Raw genomic sequence first — 24,820 nt, forward strand, 5'->3', positions numbered from 1 at the left:
CTGCGGCATTTACTCACCGGCGCCTCCACCGGCCCCTCCACGTGCCACTTCCGCTTCCTTCTTCTCGAGCCTTCTCGAAAGATTCCACCCAATGGGTGGCTGGTCCCTCTGGGGACGGCCGCCGTTGCCATGGCAGCAGGACAGCCCTTCCGACGCTATTGGCTCAAGCTGGCCAAGCTGACACGCCTACGCTCCGCCCGCCCTAGCCTGAGGCTCTTTGCTGTCTTAATAAAACGGGCAACGAAGAATGACTCGAAAAATCGTAATCTTCGTTATTTACTAGTGGGCGATGGTATCTGACCCTTAGACTCGAAGGAAAAGCTGGGCGGGCGGAGACACACCCCCCTCCTGCAGAGACCCCGAGACCCCCGGACTCCAGAGAGGTCGGCCCGCTGTCAGGAGAGCGTGTCGGGAACGGTAGTTCGACTGGGAGACCGTGTCGCCTTGCATGCTGGGATGTGTAGTCCCGGTCGCAGTGCGGGCTGGGAGCCGGCTTTGTCTTGGGGGACTCGCGGGAGAGGGGGAGCTTCCCTTTATCGCTTTTCGCTCGTTTTCCAGCCACAGCGTTATTTTGTTTGCCTGCTTGTTCGGTATTCGCTTCTATTATTGTCTAGATTACCCCACGGCTGGTGAATTATGAATTAGAAAAAGGAGTTTACGTTTCAACTTCTAGTAACAAGCGTAAGGGTTTGTGTTAAATATTCTTGTATTCATCAGCGGCAGGATATTCTTTTGTGGAATAAAATGTCAGGGTTCTGTGGGTTTTGGTTTTTTTAAGCGAATTTTAGGTGTGGCGTAATTTGGAAAGCTCTCTGTGGTATCACTTCCTGTTTATTTTTGATACAGCTGACTTGAACGGACCTTGTTCTGCCCCGCCACTCCCGAGTCATAAATTATAAGTTTTGCTTCTTGCTTGATCAGAGTCAGTTTTTGTTTCTTTCCCTGAAAAGCGATATCCCTATTAACTTATTTTCAGTAATGAGATGAGCATAAAAAGAAAAAAAAAAGGGGGGGGGAACTCTGCTGGTATTGTCAGGTCTTTTCTACCCTTCAGTGTCCTTTTAAGTTTGCTCCTTGCTGACGCTCCCTCAGGGACGTAGGAATACATATGAAATCCGTAGGAATTTCGACCTGAAGTTAGAAAAATTAAGAGTATGGCAGTCCTTAGGAGGTTAAATCAGAGACAAGGCTAAAAGGCCAGGTTTATGTTGCATACAAAATCAATTGTATGTTTGACCCGGCAGTTAGACAAAAGGTACTTAATCCTTATGTGCTTCAGTTAACTCACCTTTAAGGTGGAGAGAATTTAATAAAATAGTCTCTAAAGGTGACTGTATTCATAAATTTGAAAATATAGTTAGCTATAATTATTTTTGGTTTGCTTTACAAAAACTTCTTGACTCCCCCGCCCTCATTTTTTTTTTTTTTTTTTTTTTGGCATATGAAAACCTTATATTAAAATCCATGAAATCATAGCATTTTCGAACAGAAATAGAACTTAGAGATTTTTTTGCTGCTTCCCACATTTTTATAGGAAGCTTGTGCAGAAAGGAGAAAGAAACAGTTCTAGGTCTTTGGAGCCAGACAGATTTGGATCAGATTCAAATCCTGGGGCAATACTGATATGCTTTATAGTACAGCTTGTGAGAGCCCCTGGAGTTCGACTTCATGGGCTTGAATCTTGGCTATGTATACTTCTTATTAATTGGCCAGCTCTGTGACCTTGAGATAATTACCAAGCCTTCCTGTGTGCCACCTCACAGAATATGTGTAATGACTGAAGGGCTATGTAAAGCACTAAACATGCGTCATTATTATCTGATATCCGTTTAATATTCTTTGAATTCTTCCTGGGGCTTCAGTTTCAACATGGGTAAAATGGACATATACCTATCTTGTTGGGAGTTTGGAAGGATTAGATACAAATAAAACATCTAGTTTGGTAATAGATATTCAGTAAGTTGTAGTCATAGTAGTAGTAATACTAGTCAAGAAAAGCCAGTACCAGAACTTTTAGCTCAACTTGTACTGTTGTGGATGCCGATTTTGTGTAGCCCCCTTTTATATTTAATCAGTCCACTTTAACTATTTATTTACTGGAACAGGTGAATGAGTACGGGCAATATGAACTACCACATTTATTATCTAATAATGCATTTATGATGTTCTTAGAATCCTTGTCATTTTTATTATTTTATTACATTTTATTTGTTTTGATTTATTATGTTTTTAATATATACACAATTTCTCATACTATTTCTACCACAGTGTCAGAAATTGTAGAATAAAACCAGATAAAAGTCATCCCAACCAATTGCTATCTTGTTGTAGATCCAGAAGTAAACAGGGAATTAAGGTGACTTTATCCTAAGTCTGCTAGCAGCTACCATTGCAGTTATTGGGGTTTTTCCCCATATTTGTCTTAGAGAACAAAGAGGGTTCTCAAACCTGGAAGCAGAGACAGCTCCCGAAGAACAACAACAAAAAGACAAAATATGCAAATGTAAAAGAAAAAAGCTCAAATAAAAATGCCTCTTAGAGAATGTGCAGTAGATGTGAAGAGCTGTGACAGGCGCTTCCTTGGAAGGAAGGAAGTGATGGGCAAAGAGTGGCTATATAGATAGACTAATATACATGAAAGTGCTTATTACCGTCAACTTCTGGTGTGAGTCAGTGTTCTTGTGGTCTCCTCTGTATTCAGCATGGTGCCGGGTGCTGGAGGTTACAGAAGGAGTTCAAACTTGTTCTAAATCAGGGTGCCTTTTGTACAGCTTGTCTGTAATGCCAGTACGTCTGAATGCCCAGATATCTGAAATCTTGTCCATTGCAGCCTCTTTCAGTGTTTTCTTTCTAAAGTTTTTTTTTTCCTTCTCATATATTAACTTGAAATTTATTCTTTAAGAATTAATTGGTACTGGGACTTCCCTGGTGGTCCAGTGGGTAAGACTCTGAGCTCCCAATGCAGGGGCTCCGGGTTCGATCCCTGGTCAGGGAACTAGATCCGGCATGCATGCCGCAACTAAGAAGTCCGCATGCCTCAACTAAGACCCGGCGCAGCCAAAATCAATCAATAAATATTTTTAAAAAAAATTTAATTGGTACCCATGAAATCTATTTTGTCTTGTTTTTAAGTTATATGAGAAAGAATGATCACCTAAAAATAGTAATACATGGAAAAATCCTGAAGGAAACAAAGACTATATGTTTTTTTTCTTCTAACCTACAAAGGATCATAATATTTTACAACAACTGTGGTTAACAAAAACTCAGATTATAGGATTAATGTTCATATCTGCCCCTCCAAGCTCACTGAGAACTACTTTCCCCCTGGAGCACCATGGCCTTTTATCCTACCTCAAGGCTTCTGTGCTTGTCTGGCCTGTCTAGAAAGCTCTTCCTCAGGCTCTTGGCTAGGGCAGCTCCTTCTCATCCTTCAAGGCTCAGTGTAAATCTCGTCTCCCACAGAGGAAGATTCTGAATGCCAGCCAATAAGCACATCACCCTTCCCGAAGGAATACCCAGTGTTTGTTTAGTTGTTAAGGTGAACCTGGCGCCAAGGGTGGGCACTGATTGGCTTGAGCCAATCAGCACATTCATTTCCCTTGACCACAGTCATTGGTTCAGGGGTGGGCCCGTGACCTACTCAGCCCAACCAGGGGACTCTGTGTACCATCACGTAGAAAGCAGGGACGGGAGCCTTACCTCTCTACCCCTCTCCATCTCCATGCCCTCCACCTCCTCCTGTTTCCTCCAGGCAAGTTCTTGTGAGGTTATGACTATTACAACGCCCTCACTACAGACCTGAAAAGGAAGCTGGCATACAGAGTTGGATAGAAGTTGGAGCCAGTGGCATAAGCCAACCCTGAAACCCACCCTACCTCTGGATTTAAATTGTGTGAACCATACGTTTCCTTACTGCTTAGGCCAGCTTGAGTTGGGAGTTTGTTAGTTGCTGACAAAAACATCCTAATTTCCTCTGCAAGGTAGGTCTTCCTTGGCTCTATTATCCGAAGCATCTCCTGGTTACCCAGTTACCCTGTATTGTTAATCTGTTTATTTCTTTTCCAATATATACCACAAACTGCAGTTATTTATTTATGTACGCATTAACTTATTTTTTCTCTTTCAGTTGTATGGTTCAGGAAGGCAGTGACCTTATAAACTTATTAGGAAAAAGGGACATGTATCAGCTTTCCTCTAATACAGGGTTTTTCAACTGTTGACATATTAGGGCAGGTAGTTCTTGGTTGTGTGGGGACTGTCCTGTGCATTGTAGGATGTTTAGCAGCAGCCCAGGCCTCTACCCACTAGATACCAGTAGCAGCACCCCTCGCCCCCAAAGTTGTCCCCGATTGAGAACCATAGCTGTAAGATTTTATTTAAGCTTCACTGGAACAAAAAAGGTATAGTCTTAGGACATGTTTTTGAGAGAAAAAGTATGTTTGATTTCTGAACCACAGAGACTAAGATGGGAAGAACGGTGGCCTCATTATGAATGAGTCAGGCAACGCCAGCCTGTATTTGGTCCAATAGGTGCAGAGGGGTAGGATGCCTCCCGTTTAGCTACAGGACATGCTTGTTGTGAAAATGTGCCCTACCCGTTCCAAGGAGTTCATTTTGACTGTGGTTGAGAAGTATTTTTGTGATTATAAACTATTTCCCTCAGACAAGTATGCATAACTCACCACTTTTCTGTGGCTTAGTTTCCTTGCTTGTGAAATAGTAATTTGAATGCCTGCACAGTTACTGAAAATTCTTAAATAATTCTTACATTTATGGTTACCTTAACCATTCTGTTTTAGTAGAAAAAAGAAAGAAATTTAGTGTTTGGATAACCAGGATCATTGCTGCCTTACATACCATTCTGATTTTTCACCCTGAAAACTAAATTCACATGCTATAAATAGATCCCTCTTTTCCTCTTCTCTTTGTTTCTTCAGCACATGGGAGAAAAAGCAAAGGGACAAAGAGGATCCTGTGTCTTCTCTATTCTGAACTATAATGGGGGTAAGTTCAAAGTTCTTACACTTAAAGATGAGTCATTTCAGTACAGACTATTTGGATTTGCCCTGTTGAAAGGAAGCATCTTCCTTTCAGAGAGGAAATAACCACCAAAGTGCTGGTTTTTTTTTTTTTTTTTTTTTGAACCAGATAGACTCTGAGACCAGGATGTGTCTGAGCTCCAGAGATGTTAGCATTTATGATGGATGCCGTTGGTGGGTGGCACATCAGGTTCTTGGAACCGAGGGTGTATTCAGTTCCTCCAACAAATTAATAATCCGCTCGGGAGGGTGGGAGTGGTAGAATGAATAACATTTTCAGGCTGTGTTTTTATTGGACAAGTGGGAGTTCTTACATCATTTGTGCCAAGTGAAATGAAATCCCTTCTTCGACACTTGGGGAGAGCTGGCTACCTGATTGCAAAGTGAAATCTTGGCAAGGATGGATAGAATCACAAAGAGTCAGTTGTCTCGTGGTGAACAACTAGAATAATGTGGGAAAGAGAGAGACGTGAGACCTGAGAGTCATGCAAATTCAAGTTACTTTAATTCCCCAACACAAAGGAGAAACAGCAAAAAGGGTATTTCTTGCCAATTCTGAAAGACAAGGCACTCCAAAATAATTGCACATGACTTCCAACTGCTTTCTACATCAGCAAGCATAAGGCTTAAGGTATGTTCGAAGGAATGAGTAAAGCATTGAAGAAGATGTATCCCTCTAACCTCCTAGAGAGGGGAAAACACAGTTACTGTTGGGAAGCTGATATTGCCGACTAACGACCCTGAAACCAGATATTTAAATTCTGAAATGTTCAGTCTTTTTCCTGAGGAAGTTTGTAAACTGTTATTTTTCTTTCTTTCTTTCTTTCTTTTTTTTTTTTCTTTTTTTTTTTTTTTTTTTTTGGTCATGCTGCATGGCTTGAGGGATTTCAGTTCCCTGACCAGGGATTGAACCCCTGCCCTCAGCAGTGAAAGCACTGAGTCCTAACCACTGGACCGCCAGGGAACTCCCTGTAAATTGTTTTTTTTCATTTTAAAGAAAGTACACTCCACAAATATGTTATTGCACTTTAGTTTATGCTTGCAAAGCCTCTCTTCTGAGGAGTTCACAATTTATCAACCCTTTTCATTTTTTGACTATATAAATTCTTCCCCTTCACCAACTGAAGAATGTCACTCGCCATCCAGCTCTACAAGGATTAAGTCATTAGCCGCTGCTGTCACTGACCTTCAACACACCTTGAAAGGAGTTGACAGAGGTCAGGATGAGGCAGTCTGTGCTCTGGGAGAGCTGGCGGAACAGGCCTTTAGAAAGATATTTTCAGGAGAAAAGTTTATGAACCCAATTTCTTACATCTTCCCATACTTAGAAAACACTAAAAGCATTAAGATTTTTGTGCCTTGTGGCCAGCAGTAACCTTGTACCAAGATGTGTGCTTGATTGCACCTGTCCCTTCTCCAAAATCACAGGAGCAGGACCCCAGGGTCCTCCCCACCTCCCCCCATGTCCTCCGCCTGCCTTTTGTCTGTGGAAAATCTTTAGCCAAAGAGTAAGTTTAATCAGAGAAGTGAGAAAGTGCAGAAACAAAGGGAAACAGTCCAACAAGACTAAATAATAATTGTTTAGTCATTAAGCATAGTCTAGGACCTTAATTCCTCTTCAAGGGCTATAGATCTAAGCCCTATCCTGTGAGCTGTCTTATAGATACTGAAACCCCCAGGTGGAAGAAGTTAACTACCTGATGACCAGGCTGTAGCCATGACAGAAGCTGCCACAATTCTGAGGACTGGCCTCAAAGAAATGGGAACAAACTGACCCTGGAACTAAAGACTAACTGCATTTAAAACAATCGAGATGACGCTGGTCAGACCACTGCATGACTGACTTCAAGATGCCTGTCAGAGCTGGCTGTTACTGTGCTGTTTCTCCAGGTAGCCCCCTCCCTCCATGTATACAGCTCTTGCCCCCTGATTGTCTGTGAGGGGAATTGGCCTTTGGAGAGGAGTCTGCCCTCCCTCCCTCCCTCCCCACCCCAGTTCCGGTTGCTGACCTCCAAAATAAAGCAAACTTCCCTTTCCACCAACCTTGCCTAGTTACTGGCTTTTGAGCAGCAATCAGCCAGAACCCCACTTTCAGTAACATGCTGACCTCCTCCCTTACCTCTTGGGAGCCGTTCCTCAGAGCTCTCTGAAAGACTGTCTCCCCGGCTATTGTCCTCAGTAAGTCCCCAGATGAAACTGAAACTCACAGCTATCAGGTTGTGCATTTTTATTTCAGTTGACACCTTTGTGTCTGAAGGGAGGGAACAGGGTCAGCCCAAGACAAAAAGTCAGGAAAGTCTGTCTTTAGCTCCTGACACCTGCCTCTCTATACCTGTCTCCAGCCTCCTCATTTACTATTAGTTGCGTCTCCTAACTGTCCCGGAATGTAGATGCCTGATCACCCACTGCCAAGGTTCTTAAGCCCTGCACGCATGTTCTGTTCCTGTCCAGTTTCTTCTTGGCCTTCCAAGGGCTGAGGGGCCTAACGAGCAAAAGGCATCCCCAGTCCTGTCTTACATCATCAACTGTAAAAAAGTGCCCTTCTCTCCTGGAACAAACCACAGCAGACCATTTTCCCCTCTGTCCCTGCACTGGCCTTGCTTGGTCTTCCAACGGTGAGGACACGTCCTAAGGAGGAGCAGAACCGATCTAGGCTCATTACCACTGGGGCAGCGATGAAACAAAAGGACTTTTTTGTTTCCTGAGAGTACGGAAGCCCCACTTTCACTACTGTGACCTATGACATGTCCTTGAGGATGGCATTTGTCCTTGAACAGAATCAGAACTCTTCCCTGGGCAGAGTAAAGTGTGTCTGTTTGCAAGGGAATGACGGGGTGCTTGGCAGGAAGGGGGGAGGGGGGACCCCAGTACTGAACCCTTCCGGGAACGGTTCCAAGTACCTCGTTGACTTTTTTCAGTAGCAGTGGGGCTCCAGGAAATTAATCATGCGTGATACCATAAAACCAATACGGCCAGACCTTTGTGCTTTTAAACATGTCCTTACAGATTACATAATGAAAATGCCTGTTAGCCTTCAGCTTGACGTGATTTTTCCTAATTAGTCAACTCTGCACGCTTGGCTTCACCTACAATGGATGAGCACCTTCGGCGTGCAAGGCCTTCGCTTTGACTGGAGACGTGGTGAGGACCGGCCTGAGGCCCTGCCCTCAGGAAGCTGAAGGGGAAGCAGCTCTTAGGACAAGGTTCGGGGCCGGCTGGCCGGGCTGTGGATTCGGTGTTGCAGTGAGAGTTTCAAGACGGCACACTAGGCTCTGTGTCTGGAGTCAGATGGATCTGGGTGTAAGTCCTGGCCCACAACCTCTCGTGGGCATGTTTCTTAACCTCTGTGAAATCGTACCTGTAATGTGGATAGGAAACCTACCACGTTGTGGCTTTGCGGAGACCAATTAAATAATACGACGTAAGCAAGGTGCCTGCCATAAGAACGGAGCACGATGAACAGCAGCTGCGGTTGTTATTGCCTGATGACTTGACCTCCTGCTCACCAAAGACACCTCCACACTTCCTTCCCCTCATAATCCTCTCCCAGCACGACAACACGCAACGGCTTACCCTTCCTCGTCTTTCGCAGGGTGCCGCTTCTGTGGCATCGCTGCTCAGACGATCGACAGTCACAGATTTCAAAAAGTTCGGTAGATCTGTGTTAATATCTTTGCGGATCATTCAAAATCAGAGAATCAAATTTTAGCACGGAGATTTAAATGCCTTCTTTCTGCTGTGAGAGAGTCTTGAGAAGATTCTGAATGCCATAGATTTTAACTTTGTCAGTGTCCTGGAAAGATTAACTTTATTTTTTTTTAAACCTTTATTTCTATTACATGGTTCTTAAAGCCCTTTCCCCAGTGTTATTTTTTTTTAAATGGCCATAGGAACATACATATATATATTTTTTAAGTATTTATTTATTTATTTATGGCTGTGTTGGGTCTTCGTTTCTGTGCGAGGGCTTTCTCTAGTTGCGGCAAGCGGGGGCCACTCTTCATCACGGTGCGCGGGCCTCTCACTATCGCAGCCTCTCTTGTTGTGGAGCACAGGCTCCAGACATGCAGGCTCAGTAATTGTGGCTCACGGGCCCAGCTGCTCCGCGGCACGTGGGATCTTCCCAGACCAGGGCTCGAACCCGTGTCCCCTGCATTGGCAGGCAGATTCTCAACCACTGCACCACCAGGGAAGCCCCTCCCCAGTGTTATTTTATAACACATTACATTTCTGCTTAGCAGATCGCTCTAGTGACACTGGCACATTTTCTAAAGGAATGTTACAATACCACGCACTGAAAGGGCTAGTCAGCCGCCCTTGTTCAGCGTGGGAAGTTTCCCCAAGTCTAGCCATTCATCCATTCATCCGACAAATATTTGTGGAATTCCTTCCATAAAGAGCCATTATGTAAGAGTGTTACAGTTGATTCAAAGATTCATTATCAACAAAAAATGTTTGCCTACCTGCTGGGGTGAGGGATGCAGGGAGATATAAGTGAAAGGCCACAGGGAGGTATAGGTGAAACCAAGGACTTAGGGACCAGAGAGAGCTATGCCCAAACCTCACTCTCTAACTGTGTGACTCTAGGAAGCAGCTTAAGCTCTCTGAGCCTCAACATCTTCATTTTCAGAATGCGGATCCACCATCATTCATTCAACAAACATGTCCACTGTGTGCTAGGTACGTCCCCTTGTTAAATTCATTTACTTATGATCTCCTGTTAAATACCACCGTGCTCTAAGACATCTAGCCAGTAGATCCTCAACAAATGCTATTTTATGTTCTCCTGTCCTTCTAACTTATATATTCATTTACTAAACTTTGGGGACTTCCCTGGTGGTCCAGGGGCTAAGACTCCGGGCTCCCAATGCAGGGGCCCTGGGTTCAATCCCTGGTCAGGGAACTAGATCCCACATGCATGCCGCAACTAAGAGTTCTCATGCTGCAACTAAAAAATTCCTGCGTGCCGCAACCAAGACCAAGCACAGCCAAATAAATAAATATTTTAAAAAGTAAATGAATAAATAAGTAAATTTTGAACCAAGCCCAGTGCTAGGAAGCAAAAAGAGATAAAGACCACACCCCAAGCTTCCCAATCTAGTTGGGGACACAACCCCTAAACAGATAATTATCCAGGAATCATTGTAATGACAGCGCTGTGCATGGAACATCATTGGAACATTACTGTTGGAACAATAATTGGAAAAGAAGTGAGACCCTAGCCCAGCCTGGGGCAAGGGTGTGGGAGGGGCAATAAGTTGTTGACCCCTGAGCTGAGGTGGGCAGCTGGAGGAAGGGTCCCCCATCTCAGGTCCAAATGTGCAAATGCACAGGAGGTGCTGATAGCTGTGACGACAAGCAGGTTTCTGAAATAAGAAAGGGACAACAATGATGTAAAAACGTAAGCACATCAGAGTGAACACATAACTGTGTGTTTCCAGACTGCCTCTGAGTATGAAACTGTAAGCGTTCCAAGTCATAGCACTGGCTCTCCAGGAAATTGATCTGCGCAAGTAAAACCCATATGCCCAAATCTTTGTGTTTTTGTTTTTAATTTTTTAATTAATTAATTAATTTTCTGGCCGCACCGCGTGACATGTGGGATCTTAGTTCCCCGGCCGGGACGGAACCCGCGCCCCCTGCAGTGGAAGCATGGACTGCCAGGGAAGTCCCTTTGTGTTTCTAATATGTCCTCACAAATTACATAATGGAAATACCTATCCGCTTGACTTTTTTTTTTTTTTTCCCCAATTTGCACTTTCCTCATTTGGAGTAATTTGGATGAACCCAGTTCACCTGACTGGGGCTTTTAAAAAAGCGTGATGGAGTCACGTGGTTGGTGAAACCTTCTAATAATATCAAGATGGTGCTTCGTGTCCTGACTGGAGGAGGGTGACCCGCTGCCCTCCTGGCTCGAGCCACTCACTATACCCCTGACCCAAACCCAACGGCCACCCGGAACAGGACCAGTGAGGGGATTCAGTGGGCTTACAGCAGACACAGCGTGACCACAGCCAGGAGAGCAGGTGAGCCATGGGAAAAAATCTCTGTTGAAACATTTGTGGGTTAAGAGCAAACACGAATGTATCTGAGACCAGAGGAGTCGAAGTGTAAATAAATTGTAGAAATGAGGATGCTTATGCAGAGAGTAGGAATCCTAGAAACGTGAATTTATTCTCTTTGCCACCCAGGGGAGCCAGAGATTCATGAAAATCTTACACAAAGCTGCCTAAGTTAAGAGCCAGGGACGAGAAATGTAGTATTTCAGTTTGGGCTTTTGCAACTTCAGGCAACAAGCAGACAACCAACCAACAAAAAAGAACAAAAAAGGAGAATGTATTGATTCACGTAGCTTGAAAGTTTTGAGGTGCATCTGATTTGGGCTCAGCCATATCCAGGGGCCCAGGTGGGCTCATCATGACTTGCCGCAACTTTCTTTATCCACCTCTCATGTGAGCTTTGCCCCCGCGATGCATTCCTTCCATCGTGGGCCTTGCTCAGGTGGGGGCAAAGCCAGGCCCAGCTCCAGCTTGACGTAGTACTTACCCCTGGGAGGAGGAGAGGGGGTGAGCGTCAGACACGTTTTCCAGAGAACCTCCCAGGTCTCGCTGAGCCGGGTGCTTTGTATTTCATCCTCGTTTTACAAATAAGACTCAGTTGGATTAAGTGATTCCCCGAACTGTGAAGCGATTAAGTGGTAGAGCTGGGTGTTAAACACGGAAGCCTGTGCTTGCTCAGTAGGGGCGGGGGAGTGATGGGGACGGTCCTGGAGGCTTTGGCTGGCAGGGTGGAGGGCGAGAGGGGTGGACATGGGTGCAGGTGGGTGTGAGGAAACAGAACGTGCTTTTAGGTCATTCTTCCCTTTCTTCAAGCACAGCCTAAGTCATAACATCCCCAACAGGTGAGTCCCAAAGACTGGGACAGAATTTTCACTCCATCAGGGGCGCAGGGCAGTCTGCGGGGATGGAGTGGGGAGGCTTCAGGAGGGTTGGCGGGGACAGTACTCCTGTGGGAGCCCGCACGGGGCGGAGCCCAGCCCTCCCCTGGGGAAGGGGCACGAAGGGTCCACCGGCTGCTCTCAGGCGGTGAGGCTGGCCCAGGAGGTCCTCTTACCCTCTGCAGCCCCGCAGCCTCGAGGCTCCCATTTCCCTGTTAGTTGGGACCGAGCTGCTGAATCTGGTCTGTGTGGAGGGGGGCACTGCCTTGAGTCCAGAGGAGTGGGAACAGCCCACAGAGATGACACCCGAGGCCAGTGGGGGCAGAGTAGGGGGCCGACCGGAAGGACGGGAATTAACTGTGCGTAGAGTGACTGAATTGCGATCTAGAGGTCTCTAGAAAACAAGGGTTTCTCAGCAAGCAAAGCTGACGTTCCAGCTTCTCCTTGAATGGTCGAGAATGTTCAGGAGAACTCTAGGTAATGGGAAATGAGGTAATGTCCAGAGCACAGATGACCTGGAGACAGATGAAAGCCGAAGCCCGAGGAAGCCAGGCCTCGCTCTCGAAAATTTAATCCATCTGTGACTTGACTCTAGTTATTGTAAGAGCACAGCCCAAGCCTTACAGTAACTGGTTTTATGCGCTTTGGATTTCTTTGCTTTCTTTGATTTTACCTAAGAATTTTAAAATATTATATTTTGTTTTAGTTGGGAGGAAGGAAGGAAGGGAGGGAGGGAGGAAGGAAGGAAGAAAGAAACAAAGAAAGAAAGAGAAAACAATCACACACACACACACAGACTTTCGTGAGCTGTGTTAGGGTTGATGATATTTGGATGGTGCCCAGGTCCCGTCTCACCATAGTCACCTCCTTAGTTTCTGTAGAGACAAGATCAGGCAAAGGGAACCCCATTGCTGTGACGCTTTTGCTTCAAACCCCAGTGTAGAAATCTATTGGTAGTGAAGGAGATCCTTTTGCTTCGGCTACCAGCAGACCTGAGGGGCAGCCTGGGCTTTCCCCCCCCACCGGATCCACACATATTTACTGCTCTGATAACCATTCAACAAACATTCATGGAGTGTCTACTACATGCCAGACACTGTTCTAGGCACTTAGTCTTTAGCAGTAAAGAACACACAGAAATCCTTACCCTCATGTAGCTTACATTCTAAGATAGGGAGACTGACAGAAAAATGACAGCTGTGGTAAGCACCATGAAGAAAACTAAAGCAGAGTAAGGAGGGAATGGGTAGTACAGGGTAATTTGTGTGTGTGTGTGTGTGTGTGTGTGTGTGTGTGTGTGTGTGTGCGTGTGTGCGCGCGCGCACATGCACGCACATGTGTATGCAATCCTACTTTAAATAGGATGGTAACAACTGAGCAGAGACCTGAAGGAAAGAGGGAGTGACATACAAATATCTGGGGAAGGGGTTCTGAGCAAAGGGAACAACACATGCAAAGGCCCTGGGGTAGAAGCCTGGTTGGCAGGTTCAGTGAGTAGCAAGGAGGCCAGTGTGCCCTGAATGGAGTGGCAGAGGCAAGAGTGGCAGGCAAGGGGGTCGGAGAGGTATTTGGGATCATCTATGACCATCTGAGGCCTCATAGGCCAAAATAAGATCTTTTATTTGCCCCTGAATGACATGTGAAGCCATTGGAGAGTTTGAGTAGAGAAGTGACATGAGACTCATGGCTCTCAAAGGATCACTCGAGGCACTGCACGGGGTCCAGAGCAACGTTGTTCAATAGAAATATAACATGAGCCACAAACGCAAGTCATATACGTAATTAAAAGTTTTTTTCTAGTAGCCACCTTAACAAGTAAAAAGAAACAGGTGGAAATATTTTAATATATTGAATCTAATATACCTAATTTATTAAGAGCACAACCTGTGATCAATATAAAACGATTGAGCTTGTTAATACATTTTTTATATACTAAATCTTCAAAACCTGTTGTATATTTCACTCTTACAGCATCTCTTACTTTAGAAGAGTCACATCTCAAGTGCTTAATAGCCCTTCCTGGCTTGTGGTTATCCTGGGTAGCACAGGTCTACACTGCAGGGGGCGAGGGTGGAAACAGGGTCACCAGGTCGGATGTTCTTGAGATGGTGCAGGTGAGAGAGAATGGTGAGGAAAGATGAGGCTGGGGGCAAAAGCACCCCGGGGAGGAGCGATCCAGAGAAATAATAGCTGCTCCCTAAGGCAGAGGGTAGAACTCGCTGAAGCTCCCACCCCTGCTCGCTGTAGGGAGAAGGAGGAACCGTGCTGGGAACAACTCCAGGCCTCACACAGGGCCTCACATTGCAGGAGGGGACTCCAAAAGTAGACTTTCGGCTCTGGCTGAGCACTGTAATCCCATTCTCGTGACACTCCAGCACCAGGAAAGCCCCACCATCTCTAGATCCCCAGGTTATTATGGAGACTTGACCGTCTTATCAGCACTCTTCCACAGTGTGCCCTGGGGTGGGGAGTGGGCGGAAACTCTATCTTCCCTTTGAGGCCTGAATTTCCTGATTTGTGTTCTTGGCTTGTTAATCTCAAATGCATTCGATAGTCAGGTTGGGTCAACCATCTTTCTTTCTTTTTTTTCTGTTCGGAATGTGTATTTATTTATTTATTTTTCTTTACTTTTTCTTTTTTTAAAAAAAATAATTTTTATTGGAGTATAGTTGATTTACAATGTTCTGTTAGTTTCAGGTGTACAGCAAAGCGAATCAGTTATACATATACATATATCCGCTCTGTTTTAGATCCTTTTCCCATATAGGCCATTACAGAGTATGGAGTAGAGGTCCCCGTGTTATATAGTAGGTCCTTATTAGTTATCTATTTTATGTATAGTAGTGTGTATGTGTCAGTCCCAGTCTCCCAATTATTCCCGCCCTCCCCTTACCTCCCGGTAACAAGTTTGTTTTCTACATCTGTAACTCTGTCTCTGTTTTGTAGATAAGTTAATTTGTACCCTTTTTTAAGATTCCAAATATAAACAATATCATATAATATTTGTCTTTCTCTAACTTATTTTACTCAGTATGACAGTCTCTAGATCCATCCATGTTGCTGCAAATGGCATTATTTTGTTCTTTTTTATGGCTAACATTCCATTGTATATATGTACCACATCTTCTTTATCCATTCCTCGGTTGATGGACATTTAGGTTGCTTCCATGCCTTGGTTATTGTAAATAGTGCTGCAACGAACGTTGGGGTGCATGTATCTTTCCAAATTATGTTTTTTTCCAGATATATGCCCAGGAGTGGGAGTGCTGGATCACATGGTAGCTAACCATATTTCTAGTGCTCTCCAGAGAGAAGGTTAGGGGACAATCCTGGGTGCCCCTTCTAGCACCAAATTATGACTTTCATGGGTCTTCAGTGCTTTTGTCTTCATGAGCCCTTTTTTCCATAAAAAATAAAAACTATATTTTACTAACCCAGTGGTAAAAAGATGAATCTATTAATATTATATATTAAAACATTTTCTTTGACCTAAAGTTATTTTTTTCTTCTGATTTTAAAAGAACATAAAACATTGTCCTGGGCCGCTAGAAGAACTGTGGGCCCCAGACACCGTGCGTCTGTGCCCAGCGGGGGAGTTGACCCTGGGCCCTTCACAGAATTATCCTCCCCCTTCCCTCCCACAGGAATCGATAGGGCGTTTGAGTCCCCCAAGACCTTTATGATGTGACCTCTAAGCTGGCTCAAGGCAAGGCATTCGTTGCTCTACCCGGGGTCACACTCAACGACAGGCTGAGAGCTCATCAGTAATTGATTTCCATACCCCACTGGGTTTCCCTCAGTTTTACACAGTGAGCACCAGGTGTGAACCCAGCCTAGATAACTCAGGGCTAGTATCCAAAACAACTCAAATTTTGCATCCACATATAACACTTTAACCCTTTCATTTTTTTTTTCCACAGAGAAATTAAAGTTGAAGGGACAAATAAAAGATGTATTTTCTTTTTTCTTTTTCCCCTATTCTTCAAAATCTGGCCAGAGCAGTCACAGGTGCTTGGTGGATTCTGGATTCTTTTTTTTTTTTTTTTAATACATTTATTTATTTATTTATTTATTTTTGGCTGTGTTGGGTCTTCGTTTCTGTGCGAGGGCTTCCTCTAGTTGCGGCGAGCGGGGGCCACTCTTCATCGCGGTGCGCGGGCCTCTCACTGTCGCGGCCTCTCTTGTTGCGGAGCACAGGCTCCAGACGCGCAGGCTCAGTAGTTGTGGCTCGCGGGCCTAGTTGCTCCGCGGCATGTGGGATCTTCCTGGACCGAGGCTGGAACCCGTGTCCCCTGCATTGGCAGGCGGATTCTTAACCACCGCGCCACGAGAGAAGGTCCTGAAGTGATTCTTTATTCAATTGCTCAGCCTTGGCACCTTCGACTGATGTAACCTCTTCAGTACCTCCCATGGGTGTCACTGGGGGGTGGTCACCTGTAGTTTGGTTCTCCTCCTTCCAGGTACCTTGTGGGATAATACTTTCCCTTTCAATTTGGACATGGCCACGTGACCTATTTTGGTCAACAGAATGGGAGCAGGAGTGTCGTGTGTTACCTCTTGGTGAAAGGCTTTAAGACAGTGTGTGTACGTGAGCACGTTCTCTTTCCCTGCCCTGGGTCCACCATGTGGCAGAGATGGGGTGAAGACGTGTGTCTCTGAGTGAGGACACCAGAGGGCAGAACGCCCTGATATGGATGTGTGTTGTGCACAAAAATAGGCCTATATTTGTTTTTTGTGGGTGTTTTTTTTATTTGACAGTGAAGCAAATCTGAGGCTAGAACACTTCCATAGCTGTATTTCTCCATTTCCAGGTCTCTCTTGTGTCTCACTTTTCTAAAGTTCTCTGAGATCAGTATAAAACGTAAGAATGTAACATCCTGGTTACACGCTGTAGTATGGTTCAACCATGTTCAGTGTTCTGCTTGTGGTAACGTTTCCTAGAAATGTTGACACATCCCCTCCCTCACGTGTGGCTTCGCAACTTACTTTGCCCAAAGAGATGTGAACAAAAATGATGTGTGGTTTGTTGTATTTTTTCCCCTTTTGGTATAACTGCCAAGGTCCCAGGCATAGGCTGCTCTGTCATCTTGGGTCCTAGAATCAGAATGATGTGGAGTAGAACTTCAGCTGACCCTTGATAGACACTTAGTATGAGAGAGAAATAAATCTTTATTATGTAAGCCTCTGAGAGTTTGGGGGTCATTTGTTACTTCAGTATAGCACAGCCTAACCTGACAGATACATAACCTCAAACCCATGAAATTTCAAAATCACCAGTAAATCATAGAACTGAATATTACCATTATTGGAGAAGAGGAATTTTCAGACCTTCTCATTTTCAGCCTCCCTCCCCATAGTGGATGGAATACTTTAACCCATATTTATCCTTACTCTCAAGCACCGTAGTGCTTCTGCAGAAGGAGAACTTGATGATCTGAATGATTAGAATTCAAGACATTCCCTGGCCTGGGTTTTGCTAGTGAGCTGTGTTGTTGGTCTTAAAAGTCTAGACTGACAAGACCTACTCCTTTTTTTTATGTTCTGCCTCCTCAGGGCCCTGCTTGTCATTTCTCACCATTTGATTGCCTGGGCAAGTGGATTTGCTCTGCTCTACCGACCCGGGCACCTTAGACTTGGAAGGGAAGGATTGGAAGCAAAAGGCTTCTCTTAGCCTCCTGGCCTCAACCATATTCAGCCATATGCACCCAGCCTAACTCCAGCTCAGCAGTAGAGTTTGTCGTTCTAGCAGTTCTTCGGCTACTGTTCCTTGGGTGTAGGACACTTAGGAATAAATCCCAAGGGGGAAGGATGAAGGAGTGGTCTATTACCCTAAATGCCACCTCAACCCCTAAGCAGCTCCTTTAATAACATATACAATCTACTGTTAATTTCCTTATCTGTAGGGTTTCCCAAACAAAAGCAGCATTCCTGATAGCTCACCCATATTATTGTTTCCAAATACCCCTTAACAGAAACGTAATGCTGTCTTGAGGGAGAAATAAACAGAGAACAAAATAAAGAGTACGTGCTCAGTTAAGACTCTTTATGGACCTATTTCAAGTTAGCTTTTCCTAAAAAAGAAAATATTAAAGGGGATGTTTTGGAGGTTTATTTGCAGGATGCTGGGAAATGATGCTCTAGAACTTCATGCAGAATCAACACTCCCCAGGCCCCTCCCCTCCAGGCAGGTGCACTCAGGCTCTCCTCAGAGAACTCACACAATTATTAACACGTTAATACATTGTTGCCTGATTAGCTTGGCCATCAGCACTATAATTTAAACAACTAGAATGAACATCATGAAGGACCACAACATAATAGTAGTTTTTAAAGATTCTATTTTTTAACAAGCGTTCACTCTCAGATAATTCTCATAAGAAAAAGCACTAAGGGACTTCTCCGGCGGTCCAGTGGGTAAGACTCCGCCCTTCCAATGTAGGCAGCCTGGGTTCAGTCCCTGGCGGGGAACTTGATCCTGCATACCACAGCTAAGAAGTCCAAATGCCACAACTAAGAGATCCCGCATGCTGCAACGACGATCCCGAGTGCCGCAACTAAGACCCGGTGCAGCCAAAATAAATAAATAAATAAATATGAAAGAAAAAAAAAAAGAAGAAAAGTTTGAGCCTTGAATGCCCAAACTGAGTAGAACTTTCAGAAATGGGAATTGTGACTATTTAAAGTATATTCCTAGTTTTGTTTTTTTTTTTTCCTCCGACTCAAAACTTGTGTGAATAGCTGGGCTTTTGGCTTGTTTGGGGAGAATTTCACATTTGCAAATTAATGACCCAGTCCTAGCTGAGATGGTAATGTCCAGATACTTCATTTCCAAACAAACTCAGATCTAGAATTTTTAATAGCCCAGGCCTGGGATTGGATTGTGTTCATTTGTGCCCTAAGGCGTACATCCGAGACTGACAGGAGAAAACCCAACTGAGCACGCGTGTTGGGACAGTTTGAATGAAGGAGAGCAATTTGCTTGAGTTTTAAACTGCATTTTTTTCCCATAAGTCATTTAATGCACTAACTTCTAAAATCAGCCATTACTGAGAAATTATGGGAACCTTGAAGTATTTATAAAAAATGATTTCTAATGTTATATAAGTTAATTCAACAGATAATTATAAGCACCTACTTTGTGTCAGGCACTGTGTAGATACACAGGCAAATTAGACAGGGTATTGAAACAGAATTATAATAGGTTGTGAGAGATGATATGAATATGATAGAATTATGCCCAAAGGGTGTGGTCCCAGGGATGGGGGTGGAGAGGGACAGGAAAGAAATATTAGAACTTGTCTGCATATTTTTGATCTCACACTTTAAATTTTTCTATTTTTGTATTTTTTAGATAGACATTATTGGTCCAGTGACACACATATAATTTATAAACAGACATAGGTAGCTGTGGTGTATAATTGGTCGTTTAGAGAACACTGCTAAATGAGACCAGAAACAGGAATTGATTGAGGTGTGATCTGAGGTGTGGAGGACTCAGAATAACTTCCCCTAATAAGCAATACTTGATCTGAATTCCCCGGGAAGCCTGTGATTTTGCCAGGCAGAAAAGTGGAGGGAGCATGTTAGTCAGAAGAAGAATATCGCAGTGTCTTTCACATGTGTGAAAGAATATGACACTTTAACCACATGTGGGGAGGCTGGAGGGAGCCCTGCATCCATGTTGGGATCGGCAAGGGGAGGGAGAGGCGGACCAGGTGGTGGAAAGGTCGAGACCAGGGTGTGAAGGACTTTGTTTGCCAAGCTCTTGGCCCTGTGTTTTACCCCGTGTGAAGGACTGGAGGGGAGGAAAGAGAAGGATGGCTGATCAGACCTTCCCACTGCCCCACTGGACCAATCTGTGGGATCCTCTTCCTAGTTGTGTTGCTGAGTGGGTCTACCTCTGCAGGAGGAAGAAGGAATGAGAATCAAAAAACTCTCCTGCTTCACCGAACCTCTAAAATGTAGCCCCGAGCAGGAGAGGGCCTCAGATTTTTAACTCTTGGACCATAATGGTCCTCCAGCAGTCCATAGCCAAATCCATACTGTTGGTGAGCACAGAGGTGGTCTCAGACATGGGGTTAGATAAGCATCGTCTTTGTACTGACTGTCTTTTCCACTCCTGATAACATGTTATTCCTATTACTAGATACCTGTCTGAAATCACAAATAACCAAATTGTGACACCAAATGCCCTCTTGAACAGTCTGCAGTACTTAATATTGTTGGCAACATTTTTGTACTAGTTCTGGGTCTTAGTTGCAAGTAGCAGAAATCGCTCAGGCTGATTTAAGGAGAAAAGGAACAGAAAGGTACTGGGTAGCTCAAATAATCTGGGGGGATTGGGGAGTGGACATGGCAGAGGGGCAGGGAACCAGGCCTGAAGGCCAGGAAACCAAGAATAAGTCCCTGAATCCTGCTGGAGATTGATCCATGGACTCTGCCGCTGGCCCTGGGCATTGCTGCTTACACTGTTGGCGGCACCAACACTGGATGACCTGTTGCTGCTGCCACCTTTCACTGCAGTGTCCGCTGCAGCATCCCTAGCCACTTGTTCAGAGGCTGGGACGTGAGTGTCTGATCGGCAGGGTCAAGGTTATGCCCCCACTTCCTCCCTAGCTGCAAGGGAGGCTGGGAAAGTGATTAGGCTTTGCTCAGTAAGGTGAGGAATTCCCTCAACGTAGCAAAGGGCTGAGATGCTGGAGAGTCAAAAGGACTTCCCTGGCGGTCCAGTGGTTAGGACTCCACGCTCTCACTGCTGAGGGCCCGGATTCAACCCTTGGTCAGGGAACTAAGATCCCATAAGCTGCGAGGTGCAGCCAAAACAAAAAAGGAAAGCTCCACATTCACTTTCTACCTCCTTCTGAAATGCCTGGTCTGGCTCCCCCCAACCTGTCTGAGTGCTTTTGTCACTCGCTTCTCTTCCTTCCCTTGACCCTTAAATGAGGACAGCCTCTGGGATATCATGACAACGTATTTGGTCTTTTCTTTGGCTTCTGGCACAGAGCTCCTAAAACCCTTGGAACTTCCTAAGTGATAAGGGTGATAGGAGTTTCTTTCGTTCTAATGAAGTGACTCTCGGTGGGCCCCTAGATACTTCAGGGTGGGGCTGGTTGCCAGAAAGACCAAGCCTTGATTAGAAGCTTGGAGCTTTCAGCTCCCCTCACCCCCGTCACTCCCAACCTCCAGGGAAGAGAGAGATTGAGGCTAGAGGCTGGAGATTGAGTTAATCACCAATGACCAATTCTTTAATCAATCATGCCTATGTAATGAAACCTCCATAAAAACCCGTAAATGATGGCATTCGGAGTGCTTTCAGGTTGGCCAGTACTTCCATATGCCTGGAGGGTGGTGCACCCCAGTTCACTGGGGGCAGAAGCTCCTGTGCATGGGACCCTTTTGGATGTTGCCCAAAGTACCTCTCCATCTGGTTGTTCATATACATCTTTTGTAATAAACTGATAAACCTAAGGTGACTTCCTCAGTTCTGTGAGCTGTTCTAGGAAATCACTGAACCTGAAGAGAAGGTGGTGGGAACCCCACATTTTTAGCCCCTCGGTCAGAAGTATGGGTGATGCGGGCTTGCAACTGGCATCTGAAATGGGGCAGTCTGTGGGACTGAGGCTTTTAACTTGTGGGATCTGACAGTAAGTCCAGGTAGATAGTGTCAGAATTGAATCGCTGGACACCCAGCTGGTGTCAGAGAGTTGGAGATGGGGTGTTGGAAAAGTATTTGGTGTCAAGAGGAAAAAACCTAACAGCCCTCAGGATGGTGCCCCTAACTTGGTGTTCTGCCATTTCCCACTCTCTTTGCTCTTAATGACTCCTGTGAAATTTTTTTCCAATTCTTTTGTGGGTCACTTCGAATCTGTACTTCAGTCACTGACCCTTTTCTTGGTTTCATTCTTCGTGTCTATCTGCCTACTGAATGTTTCTATTTAACTGGCCCACCTTCACCTCGAATGCAATTTGTCTAATACAGAAAACAGAAACACTTAACATGCCCTTTTCCCTCACTTCTCTGACCATGGTACTTGGCCACTCAGATTCCAAATTCAGAATCACGCTTGATTCCTTCTGGTTAAACCTCAGTCTTTTCGATTTATCCTTCACGATGACTCCTACATTCCCTTTCTTTTCCTAATTCTGCAGCCACGGCTCTAGTTCAGCTCCTGTCGACTTATGCCTGGACCATCACAACAGTCTTCAAACCACCTCACTGTCATCTGTCTACACTCTGGTGCATCCAGATTCTCCCTCCAGAGACTTCTTTGGTGAGTCAGTCTCTCAGCAACACAAAGCGTCACTACTGACTATCAAAGAAAGCACAGCTTTGTAAGCTTGCCACTCAAGGCCTCAACCATCTTGCCTCAACTTCCTTCCACTGTGCTAGCTTCATATATTCTGTGATTTAACCTCAAACATTTAAGCAGGCTGAGGGATGCTACCTTGAAGGGATCATAGAAAGAATATGTTGATTCCAAACATTGAGAGGTCCTTTAAATTCTGTGCCTGCCATGTTCTCTTCTCTTCCAACACCACTGCCCCACTTTAATTTCTCCCTATTCTCAACCAACCCCTGGGTGCTTCAGTGAGTCACGGCAGCTTCCCTGAGCAGAGGCATAAATGGATCTCAAGATTTGGAGTCTCTTTTCTTCTCCTTCCCTTCTGTCCCTCCCAAAGTAGATGTCAGTGTACAAAGCAGGGAAACACCAAACCAGGACTTACCCCCTCTTGAAAGCCAAAGAACCTGACAGTTTAAGCCAGAGATTCCAACATCCACTTGACTTAAAGCTAGTAAAATGCTATTTCTGAAAATTGTGTTTCAATTGTGGGAGACATTATCATGCCACAGCTATTTTATTGTTATTGAAGTCAAGGAATTATAAAGGAAGTATATTTTTAGAAGAAAAGAGACATAAATCACATTTTGGTTCTAGCATTTTCAATTAAATGATGTCCGTATCGCTAAGCCTAACATTTCTCTCGTGGATTAATGAGATGTCCTCAGGGCCCTGTGGCCTCCTTCCCTGGGCCTGGTCAGGTGCCCCCTCCCCTCCCAGGGACTTGTGTCCTCACCAGGGCCAGTGCTCACTCCTGGGCTTGCTACTGTCCCCTGCAGACAGCTTTCCTGTCTTCTCACCCTGAAATTATCTGTGTGCTAGAAGACACTTCCTGATGTGATGAACTGTGGTCACACTGTCTATGCGCCTTCCTGCAAGTATTTCTCTTACTTCACTGACTTTATGTCTTTACATCATTTTCCCCCTTTTTCCATTTCTACCAGTTTGGGTCCTTCCCCCATTTCATGACCTCTATTCAAATTCCACCTTCTCCCTGAAACCATCCTTGATTATCCAAGCCAGAGTTTTCTTTCTCCCAAGAACACTCATAACTGCTCAATTCGTCTAGATTTCTCCTCTAACGGCCTTGTGTGCGATTATTTGTGTGGTTACCTGGTACATAGTGAGGAGCCGTACACAGGTAAGGTGACATACTTGTTGTCTCGTCTTTTCTTTCCAGATATTTTGTGAGTTTCTGAAGGGGAGAGGCTAAGTTCTAAAAACTGAACCCTTAGATTCCACCTATAAGTGATGTCATATGATATTTGTCTTTCTCTGTCTGACTCACTTCATGTAGTATGATAATCTCTAGGTCCATCTATGTTGCTGCAAAGGGTATTATTTCATCCTTTTTTATGGCTGAATAATATATTTTATATATATATATATATATATATATATATATATATATATATATATATATATATCTCACCAAAAAAAAGGGATACATAGAGTTCCCTGGTGGCCTAGTGGTTAGGATGCTGGGCTTTCACTGCCGTGGCCCAGGTTTGACTCCCTGGTTGGGGGAACTGAGATCCTGCAAGTTGTGCAGTGCAGCCAAAAAAAAAAAAAAAGAAAAGAGATACAAATGAACTTACTTAAAAACAGAAATAGACCCACAGACATAGAAAACAAACTATACATAAAATAGATAACCAACGAGGACCTACTGTATAGCACAGGGAACTATACTCAATATTTCAATATTCTGTAATAGCCTATAAGGGAAAAGAACCTGAAAAAGAATATATATATTCAAATATATATATATACACACACACACACATATGAATCATTGTGCTGAACATCTGAAACTAACACGGCATTGTAAATCAACTATTCTCCAATAAAATTTAAAAAATAAAATGAAAAGAAAGCCTTGAACCTTGTTGGTGCCCCCTCACACCACCTGGCGTCGCATCCTCAGAGCAGATGCTGGGATGTTACAGGACGGAGGTGGAGAGCAAGGATAGGTGGTGTGTAGCACCGGGCTCAGCAGTACCGAGCTCTCCTCTCCTCTGGCTAGGAGGACTACACCCTCCCCAGCCTGCAGTGAAACCTGCGCAGGGGTGACTGTCGCAGAAGCATTTGTCTGCTGGCACGCGTGCTCCCACTGCAATGATGGCCGTGAAAGGGAACTCGAGCTGACATGGCAGCTAGCCTGGAGGTCACCCATGGTGCAGAACAGCTGGCCTGGAGGTGCATCCAGGCCAGCAGCAGACCTGGCAGGATCAAGAAAGCCTTGGTAGCTTTAAGCCACTGAAATTTTCAAGTTGTTTGTTACCATAGCATAACGTTGCCCATCTGACTGATATTTGTTATTTTAAATCCTTAGTGATTAGGAGTATAAATAGGTAATTGAGAGGCAAAGTGGGATTCTTGGAAATTTGGCACCTTAAATGCAACAAATCTAAACCAAAACAGGGAGCAATTCAGGGTAAGAAGGAGCATTTTGGAGCCAGACTGACCAGGGATTGAGTCCTGGCTCCTACAGTTTACAA

The 24,820-nt window shown here is 44.7% G+C and overlaps 1 long non-coding RNA gene across 2 annotated transcripts; it reads left to right on the top strand.

Annotated features, from left to right (window-relative positions):
- The first annotated feature begins 242 nt into the window (after positions 1-242).
- Positions 243-22,211, top strand: LOC137751896 (uncharacterized). 2 transcript variants are annotated; one of them, XR_011070982.1, is made up of 3 exons: positions 243-417; positions 4,941-11,068; positions 22,129-22,211. It is a non-coding gene; the product is annotated as an uncharacterized lncRNA (long non-coding RNA). The 2 variants fall into 2 exon arrangements; XR_011070983.1 differs by having other exon boundaries at positions 243-383.
- Positions 22,212-24,820: the final 2,609 nt, after the last annotated feature.

The sequence above is a fragment of the Eschrichtius robustus genome, chromosome 18 (assembly GCF_028021215.1).
Source record: "Eschrichtius robustus isolate mEscRob2 chromosome 18, mEscRob2.pri, whole genome shotgun sequence".
Lineage (NCBI taxonomy): Eukaryota > Metazoa > Chordata > Mammalia > Artiodactyla > Eschrichtiidae > Eschrichtius > Eschrichtius robustus.